The following is a 20,236-nucleotide window of genomic DNA, read 5'->3' as shown; positions in this document are numbered from 1 at the left end:
TCCCTCTCCCCTTTGGTAACCACAAGTTTGGTTTCTTTTATCTGTGAGCCTGTTTCTGTTTTGTATATAGATTCACTTGCATTATTTTTTAGATTCCATATATAAGTGACATCATATATAGTATTTGCCTTTGACTTATTTCACTAAGCATAGTATTCTATAAGCCAAGCCACACTGCTGCAAATGGCAATGTTACATTATTTTTATGGCTGAGTAATATTCAATTACATGCATGTACCACATCTTCCAATCCAATCAACTGTTGATGGGCACTTGGGTTGCTTCTATGTCTTGGCTATTGCAAATACTGCTGCTATGAACACTGGGGTACACGAATCTTTTTCGATTAGTATTTCCTTTTTTCCCCAAATATATAGCCAGGAGTGGAATTGCTAAATCGTATGGTATTTCTATATTTAGCTCTTTAAGGAACCTCTATATGGTTTTCCATATGGCTTCACCAATTTACATTCCCACCAACAGTGTACAAATGTATCCCTTTCTCCACATCCTTTCCAACATTTGTTTTCTGAAGACTTTTTGATGATAACCATTCTGACTGGTATGAGGTAATACCTCATTGTGGTTCTGATTGGCATTTCTCTAATAATTTAAAAATGTTGAGCAATTTTTTCATGTGCCTATTGACCATCTGTATGTCTTCTTTCAAGGAATGTCTGTTTAGGTCTTCCGCGCATTTTCTTGATTTGATTGTTTGGTTTTCTGATATTGCATTGTATGAGCTGTTAATGTATTTGGGAAAATAACCCCTTGTCAGTTGCTTCATTTGCAAATATTTTCTCCCATTTCATAGGCTATCTTTTCATTTTGTTGATGATTTCCTTTGCTATACAAAAGCTTTTAAGTTTGATTAGGTCCCATTTGTTTATTTTTGCTTTTAATTCTTTTGCCTTGGGAGATGAATCTAAGAAAATATTGCTGTGACTTATGTTGACCGTTTCACATGTGTTCTCTACTCTGACCCTGATCATGACTATTAAACTGTAGGCATAATGGAGATAGGGAGAGAGTACACTATCTCATTCATAGAACTTGACATTTTGTAGTTACTAGGGATACCTGTATAGGAATGAAGATGGAGGGACTTTCTCCTTACAGGAGTGCCCTTTCTTTTTATTCCTGACTGTAATTTGGTTCTCTGTGTCACTACAGACTTCAGAGAATTCTGAAGATCACTACCCAGTATCCTTTCTAAAGTGATTAAAATCCACGACAAATCTACTTTCTAAGGAAGTGATTGAAGCCCTGGATGTTCCCCATTGCATAAACAATTATCACAAGAACTATTCCAACACATTTTTAAGAATAAAATATACTAATTTAAAGCATTAACATGTATAATATCATATTTTGAGTAAGTATATATTTAAGACATATAAAAAAGATAAATAAAGTGTTAAGATGTTACAACTGCAAAATCTTTAGATTCTTAAACAGATTCCCTGTTCTAAATAGCATTTTGCCCAGGATGGTTACTGTGACTAATTTGAGGTGAACTTGGAAAAGGCAATGGCAACCCACTCCAGTACTTTTGCCTGGAAAATCCCATGGATGGAGGAGCTTGGTGGGCTGCAGTCCATGGGGTCGCTAGAGTCGGACACGACTGAGTGACTTCACTTTCACTTTTCACTTTCATGCATTGGAGAAGGAAATGGCAACTCACTCCAGTGTTCTTGCCTGGAGAATCCCAGGGATGGGGAAGCCTGGTGGTCTGCCGTCTATGGGGTCGCACAGAGTCAGACACGACTGAAGCGACTTAGCAGCAGTAGCACCAGCAGGGAGACTCTGAGCCATCTCAAAGTCGAGAAGTGTGGGCCAGTATTGCAATATTATCAAACATGCAACACATATTCATTGTAGAAAAAGTAGAGAATACCAGGAAATACAAAGATTAAAAAAAAAAAAATCCTGTAACCCCATGACTTATTAGATAACCATATTAGTAAGCTTTTAAAGTATATTTTCTAGATTTTTTTCATATGCTTTAGTTGTAAAAAAATAAAAAGGAATTATATACACATACTTTTAAAAATTATTTACTTGGCTATGCTGGATCTTAATTGTGATCCACAGGATCTTTGTTTGCTGCATGTATACTTTTTTAACCTGTTTCCATTCACTTCATTTCAAGCTGAATGGTACAGCACTGTAGGGATTTATACCATGATTTATTTAACCAGCATTGTAACTATCCTTTTGTTGGCTGGTTCAGTTACTTCCAATTTCTATCATAATTTTACAATGAACACCTTTGCAAGTGAATCTTTTCACACATCCTGAATTCCATTAGGATACACTTTTAGAAATGGGATTGAGGAGCCAAGGAATGGGCACATTTTTAAATTTTCTCAAAGTAGTCTCAAATTTTCCTACAGAACATTTGTGTCCGCAGAGTTTGAGCTTGCTCATACCCATAGTCTGGTTATTTGTATTCATGGTCATTATTTTCTCACCCTAACTTGCGTCATTCATATCACCACAATATTCCAACGACCACTGTAGAGATCTTGGACATTCAGCAGTTGAGAATACAGTTCATTTCCTTAGAAACCTTTTTTTTTTTTTCTTTTTTTTTCCTGAGTAGTTACACATGGCCGTCACATGATCTTTTTCAGATTTCCCCAATCAATTAACGACATTTTAACTCAACTGAGAGTATTTCACTTATGGATGATCATCACACTAGGCTATAATTTATGCTAAATCATGTGTGAGATTTCTCAATGAGAAAAACGTATATTGAGAACAGATCTTGAATGATTTAGCATTCAAACAAGCAGCGCTGATGCACTGAACTGAGATTTTGGTTCAGGAGAGAGATGCTTCAAAACACCTTTTTCTCTTTGAGGCCAGAACTTGAAAATGTTTAGACGGTTATTTCATTTTAATCAATTAATTGGTTCAGTTCCCTAGCCCCCAGAGGGAAATGTTGCGAGGAAAAGTCAATTTCAATCTGTGGGGAAAATGGCAACGGCACCTTTAACAACCAGTTACAGGAGTTGTCTTCTGGAACAGCTGGGCTGCAGTCACCAGCTAGATTCCTTCTGCTTCTTTTTCTCCTTTCCTTTTCAATTTTTTTAACAACAAAAAAGAAAAAATTACAAAAGACAATTCTAAGAAAAAGAAAGGATTAAACAAGGAAAGCCTTCATTTCAAAGCATCCACAGGACACCATGGAAACCTCCCAAGCACTAGAAAAGAAAATCTCATTCCACAGACATAAATCAGAAGAAATCCTTCTGGATACAGCTTAAGACAGGGGGTGAGGATGATAACACCACAGTATCTGTTTAAAGCATTGGGCTTTGCAGGCTGCATATCCTCAAGAAAAAGATAACTTTAAGGAATTAGGGTGAATTCAGCATGTAGAGATTGTGTCACTTCCTCGTATTGTTTTTTGGTCTTTCAATGATGGTAGGATCTAGTGTGTGGCCCCAGAATGCACAGGTTCTATTGTTTGATGAGACAGAATGCACAGGTTCTATTGTTTGATGGGGCATTTGTTCCTCACATGCATTCCAACCCACCAGCTAGAGATGCAACTACCATGACCCAGCACTGAGCTGGGTGGAGGAGACTGCACAGCCACGGGTAGAACAGCCAACTTAACTCAGACTGTCTGTCCATCCTCTGATTCTCCAGTGACAGTTTTCGAATCATTCACACAAGCAGCTTGTGTGCATGGTGTGTGTATGCAGTGTGCTTCGTCGTGTCCGACTTCTTTGCGACCCCATGGACTGTAGCCCACCAGGCTCCTCTCTCATGGGATTTCCCAAGCAAGAACACTAAAGTGGGCTGCCCTGTCCTCCTCCAAGCGATCTTCCCAACCCAGGGATCAAACCCAGGTATCCCAACTTGCAGGTGGATTCTTTACCATCTGAGCCACCAGGAAACCCACAAGCAGCTTGCTGAACCACAAATTTCAAGCATTTTCTCCTCGTCAGAAGTGTTCTTTGTTTTCAAACTTTCACAGACCTCAAGTTATACTTAAACTCATATGTTTAATTATATTCCACCAAATTTAATTTTACTTTATAAATATTCCAGAAAAAAAAGCCTCTAGGATCGGTTAGGGAACACAATTCAGGATCTTTAGAGAAACACTTTTTTAAATTTAGCAGAAAAATCAATACCACATAAAATAAGCCCTGTTCATTTCTAAATTGTTCATAAGAGAAAAATCATACACATAAGTCACAATTGCAAGTATATTTTTTCCTTCAGTGAATCAACCATTTTTAACCTGCAAAATTGCCTTTACTTCCTTGGTAGCAAAGTCAGGTGATATAAGAAAAAGAATAAACTTCATTTGATAGTTTGCTAATTTTGCTGACTCTAAAGATATCAAATGTCATTTCAAAGAGAAAATGGTTTGTCACAGAGATAATAGAAGTAGTCACCATTCTTTATATATGTGTATTATATTAAAATGTATAACTTAAATTTGCTTCTTAGTTACTTAAGCTGGTGACAGTTCTTTGAAGCATTATTTTTCACATTTTACATGAGTAAACAGGCTCAGAGATGTTAAATTACATGCAACAGAGTCATATGTGAATAAAGATATGGCCCTGAAATATGTTACAGCTAATGTGTCATAAAAGCTATATTACCATACTTTCTGTCATGTCTCATTTTTCTGTGGTCACCTCAGCCATCCTCTAAAAAAAGGTGATGCAGTTTAGAAAACATCCCAGTCCTTCCTTGTTACCTATTTCTCTAGTAATAAATTCATTTCTGCAACAAATAATAAATGACTATTATATGTGGCACTGTAGCACCAAGATGACTAATTTTATGGTCATGACCTCCAAGATCTCAGTTTAGCAAGCAAAATATACAGATATTTTTCAAATTAGTTAAAAGAGCCTAAAATTAGTTAAAAGGATAAGTGTATGTGACAGTAGAAGATACAGTGTGGCAACCCACTGCAGTGTTCTTGCCTGGAGAATCCCATGGACAGGGGAGCCTGGCGGGCTACAGTCCATAGCGTCACAGAGTCGGACACAACTGAAGTGACTTAGCAGACAAGCAAACAGTGCTCAAACCTGCATTGTGGTGGGCTTTGCAATGTGAGTGCATGCTAAATGCAGGTTGACCAAACAGGAGGTCCCAGTCCATGCTCCCTCCTTTCAGATATTTTTTATTTCCATTATCAGACAAATTTGCCTCCTCTGCCACCTATTGGCAGGAGAAAACATCGTCTGGCTGAGTTCTTCCTAAAAGCACAAACCCAGATAAAGATGATTAACCAAGAAACTGGTGTTACTACACATTATCTCCTCCACTGGATGTGTTATAGATCAGGAGAAGAAAATATTGATGGCAAAACTGAGTTTTAGTTTGGAGAATTAACCTAGCAATTATTTCTCTGTGCGTTACATTTACAGTCCTATACTGAGCATCCATACTCTGGTTTTCCTTCTAGTAAGTGCTTAAGGCTCGAAGAGCCTCAGTCTCTTTATATATCAAAAGATGACAAGGATATTGTCACTGACCAATTTGCAATGAAGTTCAGAGACAAATGTGATAAAGTTATGTGGCCATTGAATTACTTATCCCCAAGGATTTTCCCTTCTTTACCTCTTCCCACTAAAAAAAAAAAAAAAAAAAAAATTTCTTGGAAATAGCTGTTAAATTCATTTGCCTCATTTTCCAGAGGAAACAACAGAGTCCCAGAGAGGTGATGCTTCAAGATGTGTTTGTGAACTTGAAGAAACCAATGACAGATCTGGCCCTGTGGTTAGAACTGAGAAGTAGCTTGCTGCTAAGTCACTTCAGTCGTGTCCAACTCTGTGTGACCCCATAGATGGCAGCCCACCAGGCTCTGCTGTCCCTGGGATTCTCCAGGCAAGAACACTGGAGTGGGTTGCCATTTCCTTCTCCAATGCATGAAAGTGAAAGTGAAGTAGCTTAGTCATGTCTGACTCTTTGCGACTCCATGGACTGCAGCCCACCAGGCTCCTCTGTCCATGGGATTTTCTAGGCAAGAGAAGTAGCTTAGAGACCCACAATAGAACAGCTACAGCCCCTCACCATTTTGTATCTTTATTTGCAGCTCCTATCACATTCTGAGTAATGGAGTCAGTGTGTGCCTGTGCCTAGATCTTATATAATAGAAATGTCTTGTATTCTGCACAGTGCAGAATCAAGTACTTTATAAATATTAAATGGATGAATCGGTGAATGCAATAAGCTTAGATTATTTAGCATCATACATTTACTATGTAGTGAATACATTCACCTGAGGCCCCCAAAGTCTTGGTAATTCGTTCAGTCAACAGAGTAAATCAGAACTGGGGCCAGAAGTCACGCTGAGGTTCTGATTCTAGGCTGTTACATTTTCCTCCATTGTTCCTCTCTTCCAGTGGGAATTCCAGACTGCCAAAGCCTTGAAATAGGTTGGTCTCCTCTGATCCTCTGAAGTTCTAGAAACTGTGGTTCTTTCTTTCCCAAGAAATGTATGGATCATTGATGACTGTGTTGGAATAGGGACAAAGGTGCTGCAAGTATAGAAAGTGTTGGGATTCAAGTGAGTATAATAGCATATGGGAAGACACCAAGCATGGCTTGCAAACTTACCGCTGGCTGAAGGCAGTGGGGCTGATTTGTACTGGACCGAGCAGAGCAAATATGATGACCTATGTCATACATGACTATCTTTGTTCTGGACAAATCCAGCTCTGGGACAGTAACACATTTGGATATCATTGCTTGTAAGAGTAGGGATTCATTGAACGGCACAGGTGGTTGACCGCAACATATGTCTACCATAAGAAAGACAATTCCAGGAGCATCTTTTCTCAGGGATAGCCTTACCATCTGTGTTAAGAAACTACTTTAATGGTAGTGACAGCTCAGGGCCTTTGGGCTAGCTTTATTTCTGAAAGCTACACAAAAGAAAAACCAAATTTGATACCTTTTTATTGGTGGCTAAGTAAACCGACTATTAATAATAACGTAAGGGTCAGCTTGGTTATTGCTTAGTCCATGTCATTGCAAAGAGTCAGACACAGCTGAGCAACTAACATGGGACTTCCCTGGTGGCTCAGACAGTAAAGAATCTGCCTTCAATACAGGAGACCTGGGTTTGATCCCTGGATCAGGAAGATCCCCTGGAGAAGGAAATGGCTACCCACTCCAGTCATCTTGCCTGAAGAATCCTATGGACAGAGGATCCTGGCGGGCTACAGTCCATGTCACAAAGAATCAGACATGACTGAGCGGCTAACACACACTATATACCTCTTGAGCACAGATTATAATATTACTTATAGGAATAAATAGCATTGTGGTAAATACTTATGTTTTTTTAATCATCACAACAGTCCTATGTGGTTGACATTGTAGATGAGGAACCCTGAGGTTCAGATACATCAAAGGATTTGCCTGGGGAAGTATGGGTAGGAAGGGCTTCCCAAGTAGCATTAGTGGTAAAAAAACCCACCTGCCAATGCAGGAGATGTAAGAGACGTGGGTTCAATCTCTGGGTCAGGTAGATCCCCTAGAGGAGGGCACGGCAATCCACTCCAGTATTCTTGCCTGGAGAATCCCATGAACAGAGGAGCCTAGACAGCTACGGCCTATAGGGTCGCAGAGTTGGACACCACTGAGCAAGTTAGCAGGCACACATGCATTAACAGAGACAAGCATAGATTCCATCTGCTGAGTCCTTGCCCTTAACCACTATCCTCTCAAATCCATATCCTGCCAAATCCAACCTTAAGTTTCTGTTACCTGTGCACTTGACTTATCCCTCCCACTAGACAGCAAGATCTTAAAAATCAAGTCTTACTGTGCGCCTTCAAAAAGCATGTCACAATGCTTTGCAGAAATGTGTCCTAAAATGGCAGAATAGTCAGACACTGAGATTTTGCACGTGATGGATAGATAAATGGATGATAGATAGGTATAAGAAAGGTTCAATTATTTGGGGAAGGGGGAATGGGAGAAGGAAGAGAGTTGGTGGACTAGCAAAGGGAACGAGAAAAGACATTTCAGGTTTAATACTTGAGTTCTAACTTATCCAACTCTAGTAACAAGATATGTCCTTGCAGAGAAATGGCTAACATCTCTTCTGATTTACACATAAAAGGATTTATTGCAGTTCTCGCCTCTGTAAAGCAATGTAACATCAACAGGATTAGTGGCATTATATTGTGCTCTCTGCAGAGTTTAATGCCATTTCAAGCTGTTAAAAATTTATAGAAACAAATAAGAGAGTCCAATATCAGCTGAAGCTCTAATCCCCTCGAAATAAAGGATTGTTCCTAGGTTACAATTTCCCTTGCAAATGTAAACTCAAGAGACTGCAGTTTGCAGATAACATTACTTTCTTCTTGAGTCATGACTGGAGAAAGTCTGGCTGGGCATTCATGGAAGAGTGACTGATGGCAGCATAGTGCATCCATCAGTCTCATTTCTTTATTATGTCCATAGCATAGTGGGCAAGGAGTAAGGGTGCCAGTGAAATGATTCTTCCTCTTCAAGGGTGAAAGGAAATTGAACATTAAAAAAAAAAAACAAAAACTGCCCTATGAACATTAAAGTACAAAATCATCCTACCAGAGTGGACAGGTAAAGTCCTTTGAAGGAGGCACAGTGACTTGTAGGCCATTCATATTTATTCATTCACCCATTCATTTGTGCATTCGTAAGTTTAGGAGATAAAATGTGTCTCTCAGAAGGGAGATTCATAAACAATGGAAGAATATAAAGCCAAGTGTTTCTAAAATACACGGATATGTGGAAAAAGATGTGTCAGGTCACTCCAACATGTAATTCATTTGATTCTCTCCACTTATGATACTTCATAGATGTGAGACTTATGGAGTCAATTCAAAGATGTATTTTATTTTCTATACTGCTAAAAAAAATCAAGCTATAATTACACTATGCTACCACACTTTTTGAGTTTGTTTTTTTTTATTGAAGTATAGTTGATTTTAAAATATTGTGTTAGTTTCAGGTACACAGCAAAGTGATTTGGTTATATATTTTTTCAGATTATTTTCTGTTATAGGTTATTATAAGATTGAATGTAGTTCCCTGTCAATTCAGTTCAGTTCAGTCGCTCAATCGTGTCCGACTCTTTGCAACCCCATGAATCGCAGCACACGAGGCCTCCCTGTCCATCACCAACTTCTGGAGTTCACTCAGACTCACGTCCATCGAGTCAGTGGTGCCATCCAGCCATCTCATCCTCTGTCGTCCCCTTCTCCTCCTGCCCGCAATCCCTCCCAGCATCAGAGTCTTTTCCAATGAGTCAACTCTTCGCATGAGGTGGCCAAAGTACTGGAGTTTCAGCTTTAGCATCATCCCTTCCAAAGAAATCCCAGGGCTGATCTCCTTCAGAATGGACTGGTTGGATCTCCTTGCAGTCCAAGGGACTCTCAAGAGTTCAAAAGCATCAATTCTTTGGTGCTCAGCTTTCTTCACAGTCCAACTCTCACATCCATACATGACCACAGGAAAAACCATAGCCTTGACTAGATGGACCTTTGTTGGCAAAATAATGTCTCTGCTTTTGAATATGCTGTCTAGGTTGGACATAACTTTCCTTCCAAGGAGTAAGCATCTTTTAATTTCATGGCTGCAATCACCATCTGCAGTGATTTTGGAGCCCCAAAAAATAAAGTCTGACACTGTTTCCACTGTTTCCCCATCTATTCCCTGTAGTTCCCTGTACTATACAGTAAATTCTTGTTGCTTATCTATTTCGTGTATGATAATCTGTACCTGTTAATCCCCAAATCCTAATTTATCTGTTGCCCACACCCTTTCCTCTTTGGTAACCATAACTTTGTTTTCTATGTCAGTGAATCTATTTCTGTTTTGTATATGGATTCATTTGTATTATTTTTTGTTCTTATTTATTTAAGATGCCTTTATTTGGCCATGTGGCATGTGGGATCTTACTTCCCTAGCAGGGACCTAACCTGCACCTCCTACAGTGGAATCACTGAGTCTAAACCACTGAACCACCAGCAAAGTGCTTGTATTATTCTTTAGATTCCAGATATCATACAATATTTGTCTTTCTCTGACATTTCACTAAGCATAATATTCTCTAAGTCCATCCATGTTGCTGCCAATGGCAGTATTACATTCTTTTGTATATATCAATTATATATACAATATATATAATTGTATATATATACACAATATTCTTTTGTATATATTCAATTATATATCACATCTTCTTAAATCAGTTGTCTGTTGATGGGCAGTTGGGATGTTTCCATGTCTTAGCAATTATGAATTCTGCTGCTATGAATACTGGGGTGCATGTATCTTTTCAAATTAGAGTTTTCATCTTTTCTAGATATATGCCCAGAAGTGGAATTGCTAGATCATTTGGTTGCTCTTTTTTTAATTTTTAAGGAAACTCCATACTGTTTTCCATAGGGGTTGCACCACTTTACCACTCCATACTGTTTTCCATAGGGGTTGCACCACTTTACATTCCCATCAGCAGTAGGAGAGTGTTCCCTTTTCTCCCACACTCTCTCCAGCATTTATTATTTGTAGACATTTTGGTGATAACCATTCTGATTGGTAGGAAGTGATACTTCATTGTGGTTTTGATTTGCATTTCTCTAATAAATTATTAATGTTGAGCATCTTTTAATCTGCCTGTTAGTCATCTGTATGTTTTCTTTCAAGAGATGTCTATTTAGGTCTTCTGCACATTTTTCCTTTTTTTTTTTTTTAAATTGAGGTATGACTGATTTACAATATTGTACCAATCTCTGCTGTACAGCTAAATGACTCAGTCATACAGATACATACATTCTTTTTTATATTCTTTTCCATTATGGTGTATCCCAGAAAACTGGATATAGTTCCTTGTGCTATATACTAGGACTTTGCTGTTAATCCATTCTAAATGGAATGCTTTGATAATTTGACTCTATTAACCCCAAATTCCAAGCCTATCCCTATCTCCCCACCCCATTCTGCCCATTTTTTTGATTGGGGTGGGTTTTTTCTTTCTTTTCTTTTATATTGAAAGGTATGAACAGTTAGTATATTTTGTAAACTAACGCCTTGTTTATCTCACCCTTTGCAAACATTTTCTCCAGTTTCATAGGCTGTCTTTTCATTTTGTTGATGGGTTCCTTTGCTGCAAAAAGTTTCTATTTGGAGAAGACCTCGCAATATTTCTTTTACATTAGGTTTAGTATTTAGTATTCATCTTTTAGTTTTTGCTTGTCTGAGAAAGTCTTTATCTCTCCTGTTTTAAATGATAATATTGCTGGAAGAGTATCCTAGGTTTCAGGCTTTTCCTTTTCAGGACTTTGAACATTTCATGCAACCCCTTCTGCCCTACAAAGTTTTTACAAAGAACTCAGTTGATAGCCTTACGGGAATTCCCTTGTAATTGACTTTGTTTCTCTCTTATTGCCCTTAGAATCTTTAACTTTTGCCATTTAAATACAGTTAGTCCCCCACACATGAATGAGTTATGTTCTGAAACTGTTCGTAAGTCTAATTTGTTTAAGTCCAGCAAAGTTAGCCTAGTTACCTAGCTAACATGATTGGCTTTATAGTACTATACTATGATAGGTTTATCGGAGAAGGCAATGGCACCCCACTCCAGTACTCTTGCCTGGAAAATCCCATGGATGGAGGAGCCTGGTGGGCTGCAGTCCATGGGGTTGTGAAGAGTCGGACACGACTGAGAGACTTCACTTTCACTTTTCACTTTCGTGCATTGGAGAAGGAAATGGCAACCCACTCCAGTGTTCTTGCCTGGAGAATCCCAGGGACGGGGGAGCCTGGTGGGCTGCCGTCTATGGGGTCGCACAGAGTCAGACACGACTGAAGCGACTTAGCAGCATGATAGGTTTATAATACTTTTGACACAAATAATACATAAATAACAAACACAAAAATAAAGACATGTTTATTCTTACAGTATAGTACCTTGAAACAGTATAGTAATACAGTCTAACAGTTGGCATATAGGCACTGGCATCGAGTGAACAGGCAAAGAAGGGTTACTGACTGGCGGAGGGAGAGGAAGTGGGAGGGTTAGCAATAGGAGATGGAGGGTAAGCTTAATTTCACTCTCACCCCATGTTGATGAAACACATATTGACATCTTTGAAAGTTGACAACTTGAATGTTCAAATGTAGAGATGGTCTAATATGTCTTGATGTGGGTCTATTTGGGTTCATCTTGTTTGGGACCCTCTGTGGTGGCTATACCAGGATACTGTATTCTTCTTTGGATGTGGGAAATTTTCAGACATAATTTCTTCAAATCAATTTTTAATCCCCTTCTCTCTTTCTTCCTTCTGAAACCCCTATTATGTATGCATAGGTTGGTACATTTTATATTATCTCATAGATCTCGTATGTTGCTTTTTTATTTGTCTTTGTTGTTCTGATTGGGTGATTTCCATTATTCTAACTTCCAGATCAGTTAATTTGCTCTTCTGCATTATTTAGTCTGCTGTTCATTGCTTCTAGTTTGGTTTTTAATCTCAGCAATTGAGTTGTCTAATTTTGATTGGCTCCTTTTTATAGTTTCTAGTTCCTTGTTACAGTGATCTGAATTTCTATCAATAAAGTACTATAGGAATTAAGAAAGATTATTACCTCCCTTCTGAACTCAGGGTCTAGTAGACCGGCAAGGTCATTTTCATTATTTGCTCTTTGGAGGAATTTCTCTCTTGTTCTTTTCATTGGAAGTAGTTTCTCTGCTTTTTCATCTAAACTTTGTCTCTATGAATTTAGGAAGAACAGTTACCTACTGTGGTCTTGAAGGGTTGTTATTATGTAGGATTGTCCCCGTGTAGACTGTGTGAGTCCAGTATTTTTGGTATGGATGCCTGCCACATCTTTCCTCAGAGTATGCTGGCTGTTACCTCCCGATAGGAGATGTGACTGATGGTGTGGTGTCCAGAGCCTGCACTGGATGTTGGGAAGGGCCTATGCTTTGCCCCATGGATGTCACAGCCCTGTCATTGGTGGGGTCTGCTCTCCAATTGTTGGAGTAGAAACCCGGAGGGTTGGGTTCAATAAAGGATCCCTTGTGCTTAAGTGTGGGTTTTGTCTCCAGGAAGGATAAGCTGAAGCAAGTGATGCTCTTGTGATCACAGTGAAATGACCACCTGTGCATGCCTCTGAGGTTCTGCCCAGAAGCAGCCCAAGGTCATGTCCCTTTCTCTATGTGTTCATTCCAGACCTGCTTCTAGGCTAGCACTAGAGCCCAGGGCACTGTGCAGGCAGGAATCAAGGTGGCTTTGCTGTTACCTGGGACCTGAGCTTTGTGTTAGGGCTTTCCTGAGACCTGTCTGCACCAGTTCTGTTTCTAAGCAGCTGTGTGAGGGAGAAGGAACCAGAGCACTCGAAGTGGGTGAGGAACCCCTGCATACTCCTCCCCAGGGGCTTTCCACGGGAATGGTGCAAATCTATGATGCTGTCTACCAGCCAGTATCCATGGCAACAAAGCCTACAGCTGGCTGACCCGCCCTTGGACCTGCCCTCCTGCTCCAAGGCTGTGAGTACTGATAATGGGCTCACAGGTCAGCCAACCCCAGCTGTGTGCGTGTGCACATGGTCCACCACCTCAAGAGTTTGCCCCACTATAGTTGTGTGCGTATGCTCAGTCATGCCCCACTCTTTGAGACCCCATGGATTGTAGCCTGCCAGGCTCCTCTGTCCATGGGACTTCCCAGGCAAGAATATTGGAGTGGGTTGCTATTTCCTTCTCCAGCAGATCTTCCTGACCCAAAAATCAAACTCGCATCTCTGGCATCTCCTGCTTTGGCAGGCAGATTCTTTGGCACTGTGCCACCTGGGGAAGCCCCCTGTAGGCACCTTGACAAGAGGCTCAGAGGGTCAGCCTGGCCATACCCTGGCCCTCTGGTCTGTCTCTGTGCAGCTAGACCAAGTCTCTTCCTGGGGTCTGTCTGCCCAGGTTTCAGCACCAAGCTGCTATGCGTATTAGCACCCCAGCCTGACTCTTGTTTCAGGCCAGGTAGCGCAGCTAGGTGGCAACCATGGGCATTGGTCTCTCTCTGCCCCGAGTGCTAGCAAGCTAACAGAGGAGCACACAGAGTCCAGGCTCCCGCGGCACCTCTAATCTGTTTCAGTCTACAGCGGGGCTTCACAGGCCGAGGGCCTGCCAGTAGGGAACCCCCTACATTCACAGATCCCTCCCAGCGATGCCAATCCCATCGTAAAGCCTTGTTTTGATCCTACCTGGTTCTATGAGGATCTTTCTTGCAAGATTGGTTGTGGAAGAGATCTTCTGCCAGTTTTCAGCTGATTTTCTGTGAAAACTGTTCCACTTGTGGATTTACTTGTGATGTGTTTGTGGGGCAGCGGAGGTCCACATTCTCCTACTCTACCATCTTGATCCCATCCACTATTGAATTGCTATTGTTTACCTGTATACTTGACTTACTTATTCCTTCTCCTAAACTGCAAACTCCTAGAAACCAAAGATCAAGTCATCGTGTGACTGAGATGTGTCTTTATTTTATCCTAAAGCAGAGTGCTGATTAAGGCTTTACGTTGTACAGCTTCCTATTGTCCACCACCCTCAAATCTACTCCCCACCTTTCTCCATTCGGCCTTCTGACCCAGGAGACCCATCTGCAGGGGCCACCTCAGCAGTCCTCAAGGTACAGTCCTCAAATCCCTGGGTTTCTGCAAGACTTTTTCAGGAGGTACACGAGTCAAAACTACAAGAATCCTAAGACAGTACTTGCCTTTCTCACTGTGTTGCCATGTGAACCAATGGTGCAAAAGCAAAGGTGGATAAAACTGCTGTTGCCTCAGCAGGAATCAAGGCAGGGCACTCACTTGCTGGTAGTTATTGTGTTCTTCCAGCTTCCCTGGTGGCTCAGACGGTAAAGAATCTGCCTGCAATGCTGGAGACCTGGGTTTGATCCCTGGGTCAGGAAGTTCCCCTGGAGGAGGGCATGGCAACCCACTCCAGTATTCCTGCCTGGAGAATCCCATGGACAGAGGAGCCTGGCGGGCTACACCCCATGGGGTTGCAAAGAGTTGGACACAACTGAGTGACTTTCACATTCACACTGCGTTCTCCACTCACTCAGCACTCTCAATTCTTAAAGAAATGCCAGCTTCATTTAAGAATGCCCATGACAAAACAGCAAAAACAGTATTAATTTCATTCACTCACATCTTTTGTGTCCATATCTTTTTAATATTCCATGTAATGAAAGAGGAGTATGCAGAAAGCATTCTTCTACTGTACACCCAAACATGACGGTTATTTCCAAGAAACGTGTTGACAGGATTGTTTAAACTGTAGGCTGAATATCTGCTTTGCTCATGGAGCACCATTTGGAAATAAGACTAACAGATAAACTATAGGTATTCAGAATTGGCTTTTGGCAGGTATCTTCTCAAAAATAACACAAGTGAATCTGTCATTTTGAGAGAAACCATTGTATTTGTTGCCAGTGATACAATTTGAGCTTTTAAGCAAATATTAGAATTTTTGAAACTTATATTCGCTCCAATGAGACCAATGGTTTCCCAAAGCTTAAACATTTTTCTGATGAGATTGGAGGTGCTATTAACAAAACTGATTTTTTTATATTGTATATTCAAGTGTGTCAATATGTAGTAGATTTGCATAATTCACTAAACCAATATTTTCCAAATGACCAAGGCATAAAACTACACAATCACGCATGGGTAAAATGTATATTCAAAATACAATATAGACCAATAGATTTTAATGTCACCAAGTACACAAAGTTCATTGGTATGATTTCAGAGTCCATATTGCACTAACCTTTAAGAAACTACTTGTTGAGCTTTGGTGCATTATTAAAGGAGAATATACATGATTTTCGGAAGACATATTTAAAAGCCTCCTTTTCTAACTGAATGTAGGTATGAAGCTTTTTTTTCCACACACTTCAACCAAAGTGGTATGTCACCACATTTTGAATATAGAAATCAATATGAAAATCCAGTTGTCCTCCACAAAGCCAAACATTAGTAATTCTCCAAAACGTAAAACCATGCCACCTACTTAGTAGCTTTTGAAACACATAGTTGTCTTCATTGAAATGTTTCTTTATTAACATGCAATGAATTTATTACTTTTTAATTCATTTTTTTTTTAGTTTCTTAGCTTTTATTTCTAACGTGGTACGTATCAATGGATATAAGCTACATAAACAGAAGTTCTTTGGGGTCCTCGATAATTTTTTTTTATTTTTTAACTTTGCAATACTGTATTGGTTCTGCCACACACCAAAATGAATCCGCCACAGGCACACATGTGCTCCCCATCCCGAGCCCTCCTCCCCCCCTCCCCACACCATCCCCTCAGGTCGTCCCAGAGTATAATGGAGTTCTGAGACCAAAAAACTTGAAAACTGGTAGTTTCCATAAATGGATCATCTTACCTCTGCCTTCTGTTTGATCAAGAGATCAAATTCCTCCAAGAAATCAGAGAATGGGGGGATGGGGGATGGCAGTGGATGTTGATTCCCTCAACTGTCTCCCTGCAGGGTCACTTGGGCTGGTTGTATCCCTCCTCCTTTTACAGTCACCCTCGGATCCTGTCTTGCAACTCGCTCACCCTGACTTCTAGGAGCAACCCCAACCTTTTGCTTTGCAGTGACAATGGCTTTGATGTTACTATTCCCAGGTCATGGCCCTATATTTCACTATCCCGATGTTTCCCTATTCCATGTGTAAATTAGCTTCTTGTTGAGTCTCAGCTCATAGAAACTGATTGAGGCATTTTTATCTTCTTTTTTTTTAATATATATATTTTATTTTATTTTTTAACTTTACAATATTGTATTGGTTTTGCCATATATCAACATAAATCTGCCACAGGTATACACGTGTTCCCCATCCTGAACCCTCCTCCCTCCTACCTCCCCATACCATCCCAGTGCACCAGCCCCAAGCATCCAGTATTGTGCATCGAACCTGCACTCGCAACTTGTTTCATATATGATATTATACATGTTTCAATGCCATTCTCCCAAATCATCCCACCCTCTCCCTCTCCCACAGACTCCAAAAGACTGTTCTATACATCAGTGTCTCTTTTGCTGTCTCGTACACAGGGTTATTGTTACCATCTTTCTAAATTCCATATATATGCATTAGTATGTAACACTCTCCGACATACATCAGAGCAGGATCCTCTATGACCCACCTCCCAGAATATTGTAAATAAAGGCAAAAATAAACAAATGTGACCTAATTAAACTTAAAAGCTTCTGCACAACAAAGGAAACTATTAGCAAGGTGAAAAGACAGCCTTCAGAATGGGAGAAAATAATAGCAAATGAAGCAACTGACAAACAACTAATCTCAAAAATATACAAGCAACTCCTACAGCTCAATTCCAGAAAAATAAACGACCCAATCAAAAAATGGGCCAAAGAACTAAATAGACATTTCTCCAAAGAAGACATACAGATGGCTAACAAACACATGAAAAGATGCTCAACATCACTTATTATCAGAGAAATGCAAATCAAAACCACTATGAGGTACCATTTAATGCCAGTCAGAATGGCTGTGATCCAAAAGTCTACAAGCAATAAATGCTGGAGAGGGTGTGGAGAAAAGGGAATCCTCTTACACAGTTGGTGGGAATGCAAACTAGTAGAGCCACTATGGAGAACAGTGTGGAGATTCCTTTAAAAACTGGAAATAGAACTGCCTTATGACCCAGCAATCCCACTGCTAGGCATACCCACCAAGGAAACCAGAATTGAAAGAGACACGTGTACCCCAATGTTCATCACAGCACTGTTTATAATAGCCAGGACATGGAAGCAACCTAGATGTCCATCAGCAGATGAATGGATAAGAAAGCAGTGGTACATATACACAATGGAGTATTACTCAGCCATTATAAAGAATACATTTGAATCAGTTCTAATGAGGTGGATGAAACTGGAGCCTATTATACAGAGTGAAGTAAGCCAGAAAGAAAAACACCAATACAGCATTTTTATCTTCTATACACATACACTGAACTATAAATGAAATAAAACCCCCCTTTGGAATTTCTTCACAATACAAACCTGAATCTTCCTAATTACTTTCTGGGTAAGAAGAGTCACTGATATTCTTTTCCATACTCTGTGCCATCATGTCATGGTGAGTTCATGTTTCTTAAAAGAGTTAGTCACATTTGTCTCCAGATTTTTTCCCCAGGTGTTGACCCATTTTGCATGTTTTGATGCTGACACTTTTGACTTTATGCATATGAAGATTTTAAAAAGCCACATCTCGGAGGAGCCAAGATGGCGGAGGAGTAGGACGGGGAGAACACTTTCTCCCCCACAAATTCATCAAAAGAGCATTTAAACGTCGAGTAAATTCCACAAAACAACTTCTGAATGCCGGCAGAGGACATCAGGCACCCAGAAAAGCAGCCCAACTCTTCGAAAGGAGGTAGGAAAAAATATAAAAGACAAAAAAAAAAGAGACAAAAGAGGGAGGGATGGAGTTCCGTCCTGGGAAGGGAGTCTTAAAAAGAGAGAAGTTTCCAAACACCAGGAAACCTTCTCACTGCCGAATCTGTGCCGAGATTTGGAAGCACAGAGGGCAACATAAAAGGGAGGAAAATAAATAAATAAATAATTAAAAATCGCAGATTGTGAGCCCTACAGTAACTCCCCCAGCGGAGAAGCAGCGCAGACGCCTGCACACGGCATTAGCAAGCGGGGGCTGGGCAGGGAAGTGCGGCGCGGGCTGGTGTCCCTTAGAGTAAGAATCGGGCCGAATGTCCTGAGCGCTATCTGAGCGAAATAATTTGGGCTAGCAAACCAGACTGTGGGATATCTACCATGCGAAAAGCCAGCCCTAACCTAAGACACCGCCAGGCCCGCGCACAGAACAAAGGACTGAACAGAGATAGCCGGCTGCAGACCTTCCCCCTCTGGTGACAGGCAGCCAGAGCTGGAAGGGGGCAATCGCAGCCCCAGAGAGACACTATCTATAAAACTGTAAGCAGGCTTCTTTGCTAACTAAAACTTCTTGGGGATCTGGACGGTCAACATCTGCCTGAGAAGGTGCGCTGGTTTTACACCCAGATAACCGAGTGGCGGGGAGGCGATAAGTCACAGCATTGGCGCCCGCCAAACACATCACCTGAGCTGCTTGGATCTGGGAAGAGCACAAAACGTAGGCCCAACCGAGTCTGCGCCTCTGAGGACTACCCGAGTGCCTGAACCTGAGCGGCTTGGACCTGGGAGCTCAGCCCAGGGCCGGCCTCTGATTGTTCCCGGCAGAACAACCTAGAGCCCGAGCAGTGTGGGCAGGGACGCTACACGCGCCGTGAGCAGGGGCAGACCCAGTGTGGCTGAGGCACTGCGAGCGCACGCCAGTGTTATCTGTTTGCAGCGTCCCTCCCTCCCCACAGCGCGGCTGAACAAGTGAGCCTAAAAAAAAAAAAAAAAAAATAGTGTCCTCAACAGTCCCCATTGTGTCGGGGCGGGAACCAGACACTGAAGAGACCAGCAAACAGAAGAAGCTATAACAGAGGGAAAAGCCTTGGAAGCTACAGGCCATAGATTAAAACCCTGTGGTTACTACAGATTACATAGGAAGGGGCCTATAGATCTTGAGAAATATAAGTCGGACTAAGGAACTAGCCAAAAATGAACTGAACCCACAATACTCACAACAAAACCAGAGAAAGACCTAGATATATTTTTACTATTTTTACGATCAATCTTTCTTTCTTTTTTTTTTTAATTTTTTTTTTTAAATTTTAAGTCCTCTATTGTCCTTTAATTTTCACTTTTATAACTATTACTTTGCAAAAAAAAAAAAAAAAAAGACCCTATTTTTTTTTTCTTCTTCAGCAAAGTTCATACATATATTTTGTAATTTTTTGACCGTGTTTTTTTTTTTTTTCTTTCTTCTTTTTTTAACATTGTATTTTTGAAATTCCAAACTCTACTCTAGATTTTTAATTTTAGCCTTTTGGTATATGTTATCAATTTTGTACCTATAGTTTTTTTCATAATTTCTGTGACTTTTTTTTCCCTCTGTTTCTTTCTCTTCTTCTTTTATATAACATCGTATATCTGCAATTCCAAACTCTACTAAAGATTTTTAATTTATGCTTTTTGGTATTTGATATCAATTTTGTACCTGTATTTTCTTTATAATTTTTGTGACATTGTTTTTGTTGGTTTGTTTGTTTTCTCTCTTTATTTTTCTTCTTCTTCTTTTT

At 40.4% G+C, this 20,236-nt stretch overlaps 2 long non-coding RNA genes across 3 annotated transcripts in view; one reads left to right on the top strand and one right to left on the bottom strand.

The window, feature by feature from the left end:
• The window catches only part of LOC123331334, a 477,797-nt gene that overhangs the window by 448,362 nt on the left and 9,199 nt on the right, over positions 1-20,236 (top strand). The window contains exons 3-4 of one of the 2 annotated variants that reach the window (XR_006547902.2): positions 6,390-6,553; positions 7,101-7,322. The exons of the other annotated variant lie outside the window; for it this stretch is intronic. This is a non-coding gene — a long non-coding RNA (uncharacterized LOC123331334). Of the gene's footprint in view, positions 1-6,389; positions 6,554-7,100; positions 7,323-20,236 lie in introns of those variants that run through there. 2 annotated transcript variants of the gene reach the window in all.
• On the bottom strand, positions 5,916-7,523 carry LOC123331337. Its single transcript, XR_006547905.2, has 2 exons — positions 7,469-7,523; positions 5,916-6,524 (listed from the first exon to the last, which is right to left on the bottom strand). It is a non-coding gene; the product is annotated as an uncharacterized LOC123331337 (long non-coding RNA).

The sequence above is a fragment of the Bubalus bubalis genome, chromosome 23 (genome assembly GCF_019923935.1).
Source record: "Bubalus bubalis isolate 160015118507 breed Murrah chromosome 23, NDDB_SH_1, whole genome shotgun sequence".
NCBI lineage: Eukaryota > Metazoa > Chordata > Mammalia > Artiodactyla > Bovidae > Bubalus > Bubalus bubalis.
The sequence above is the reverse complement of the archived record's forward strand: the minus strand, read 5'-3'. Positions and strand labels throughout refer to the sequence as shown.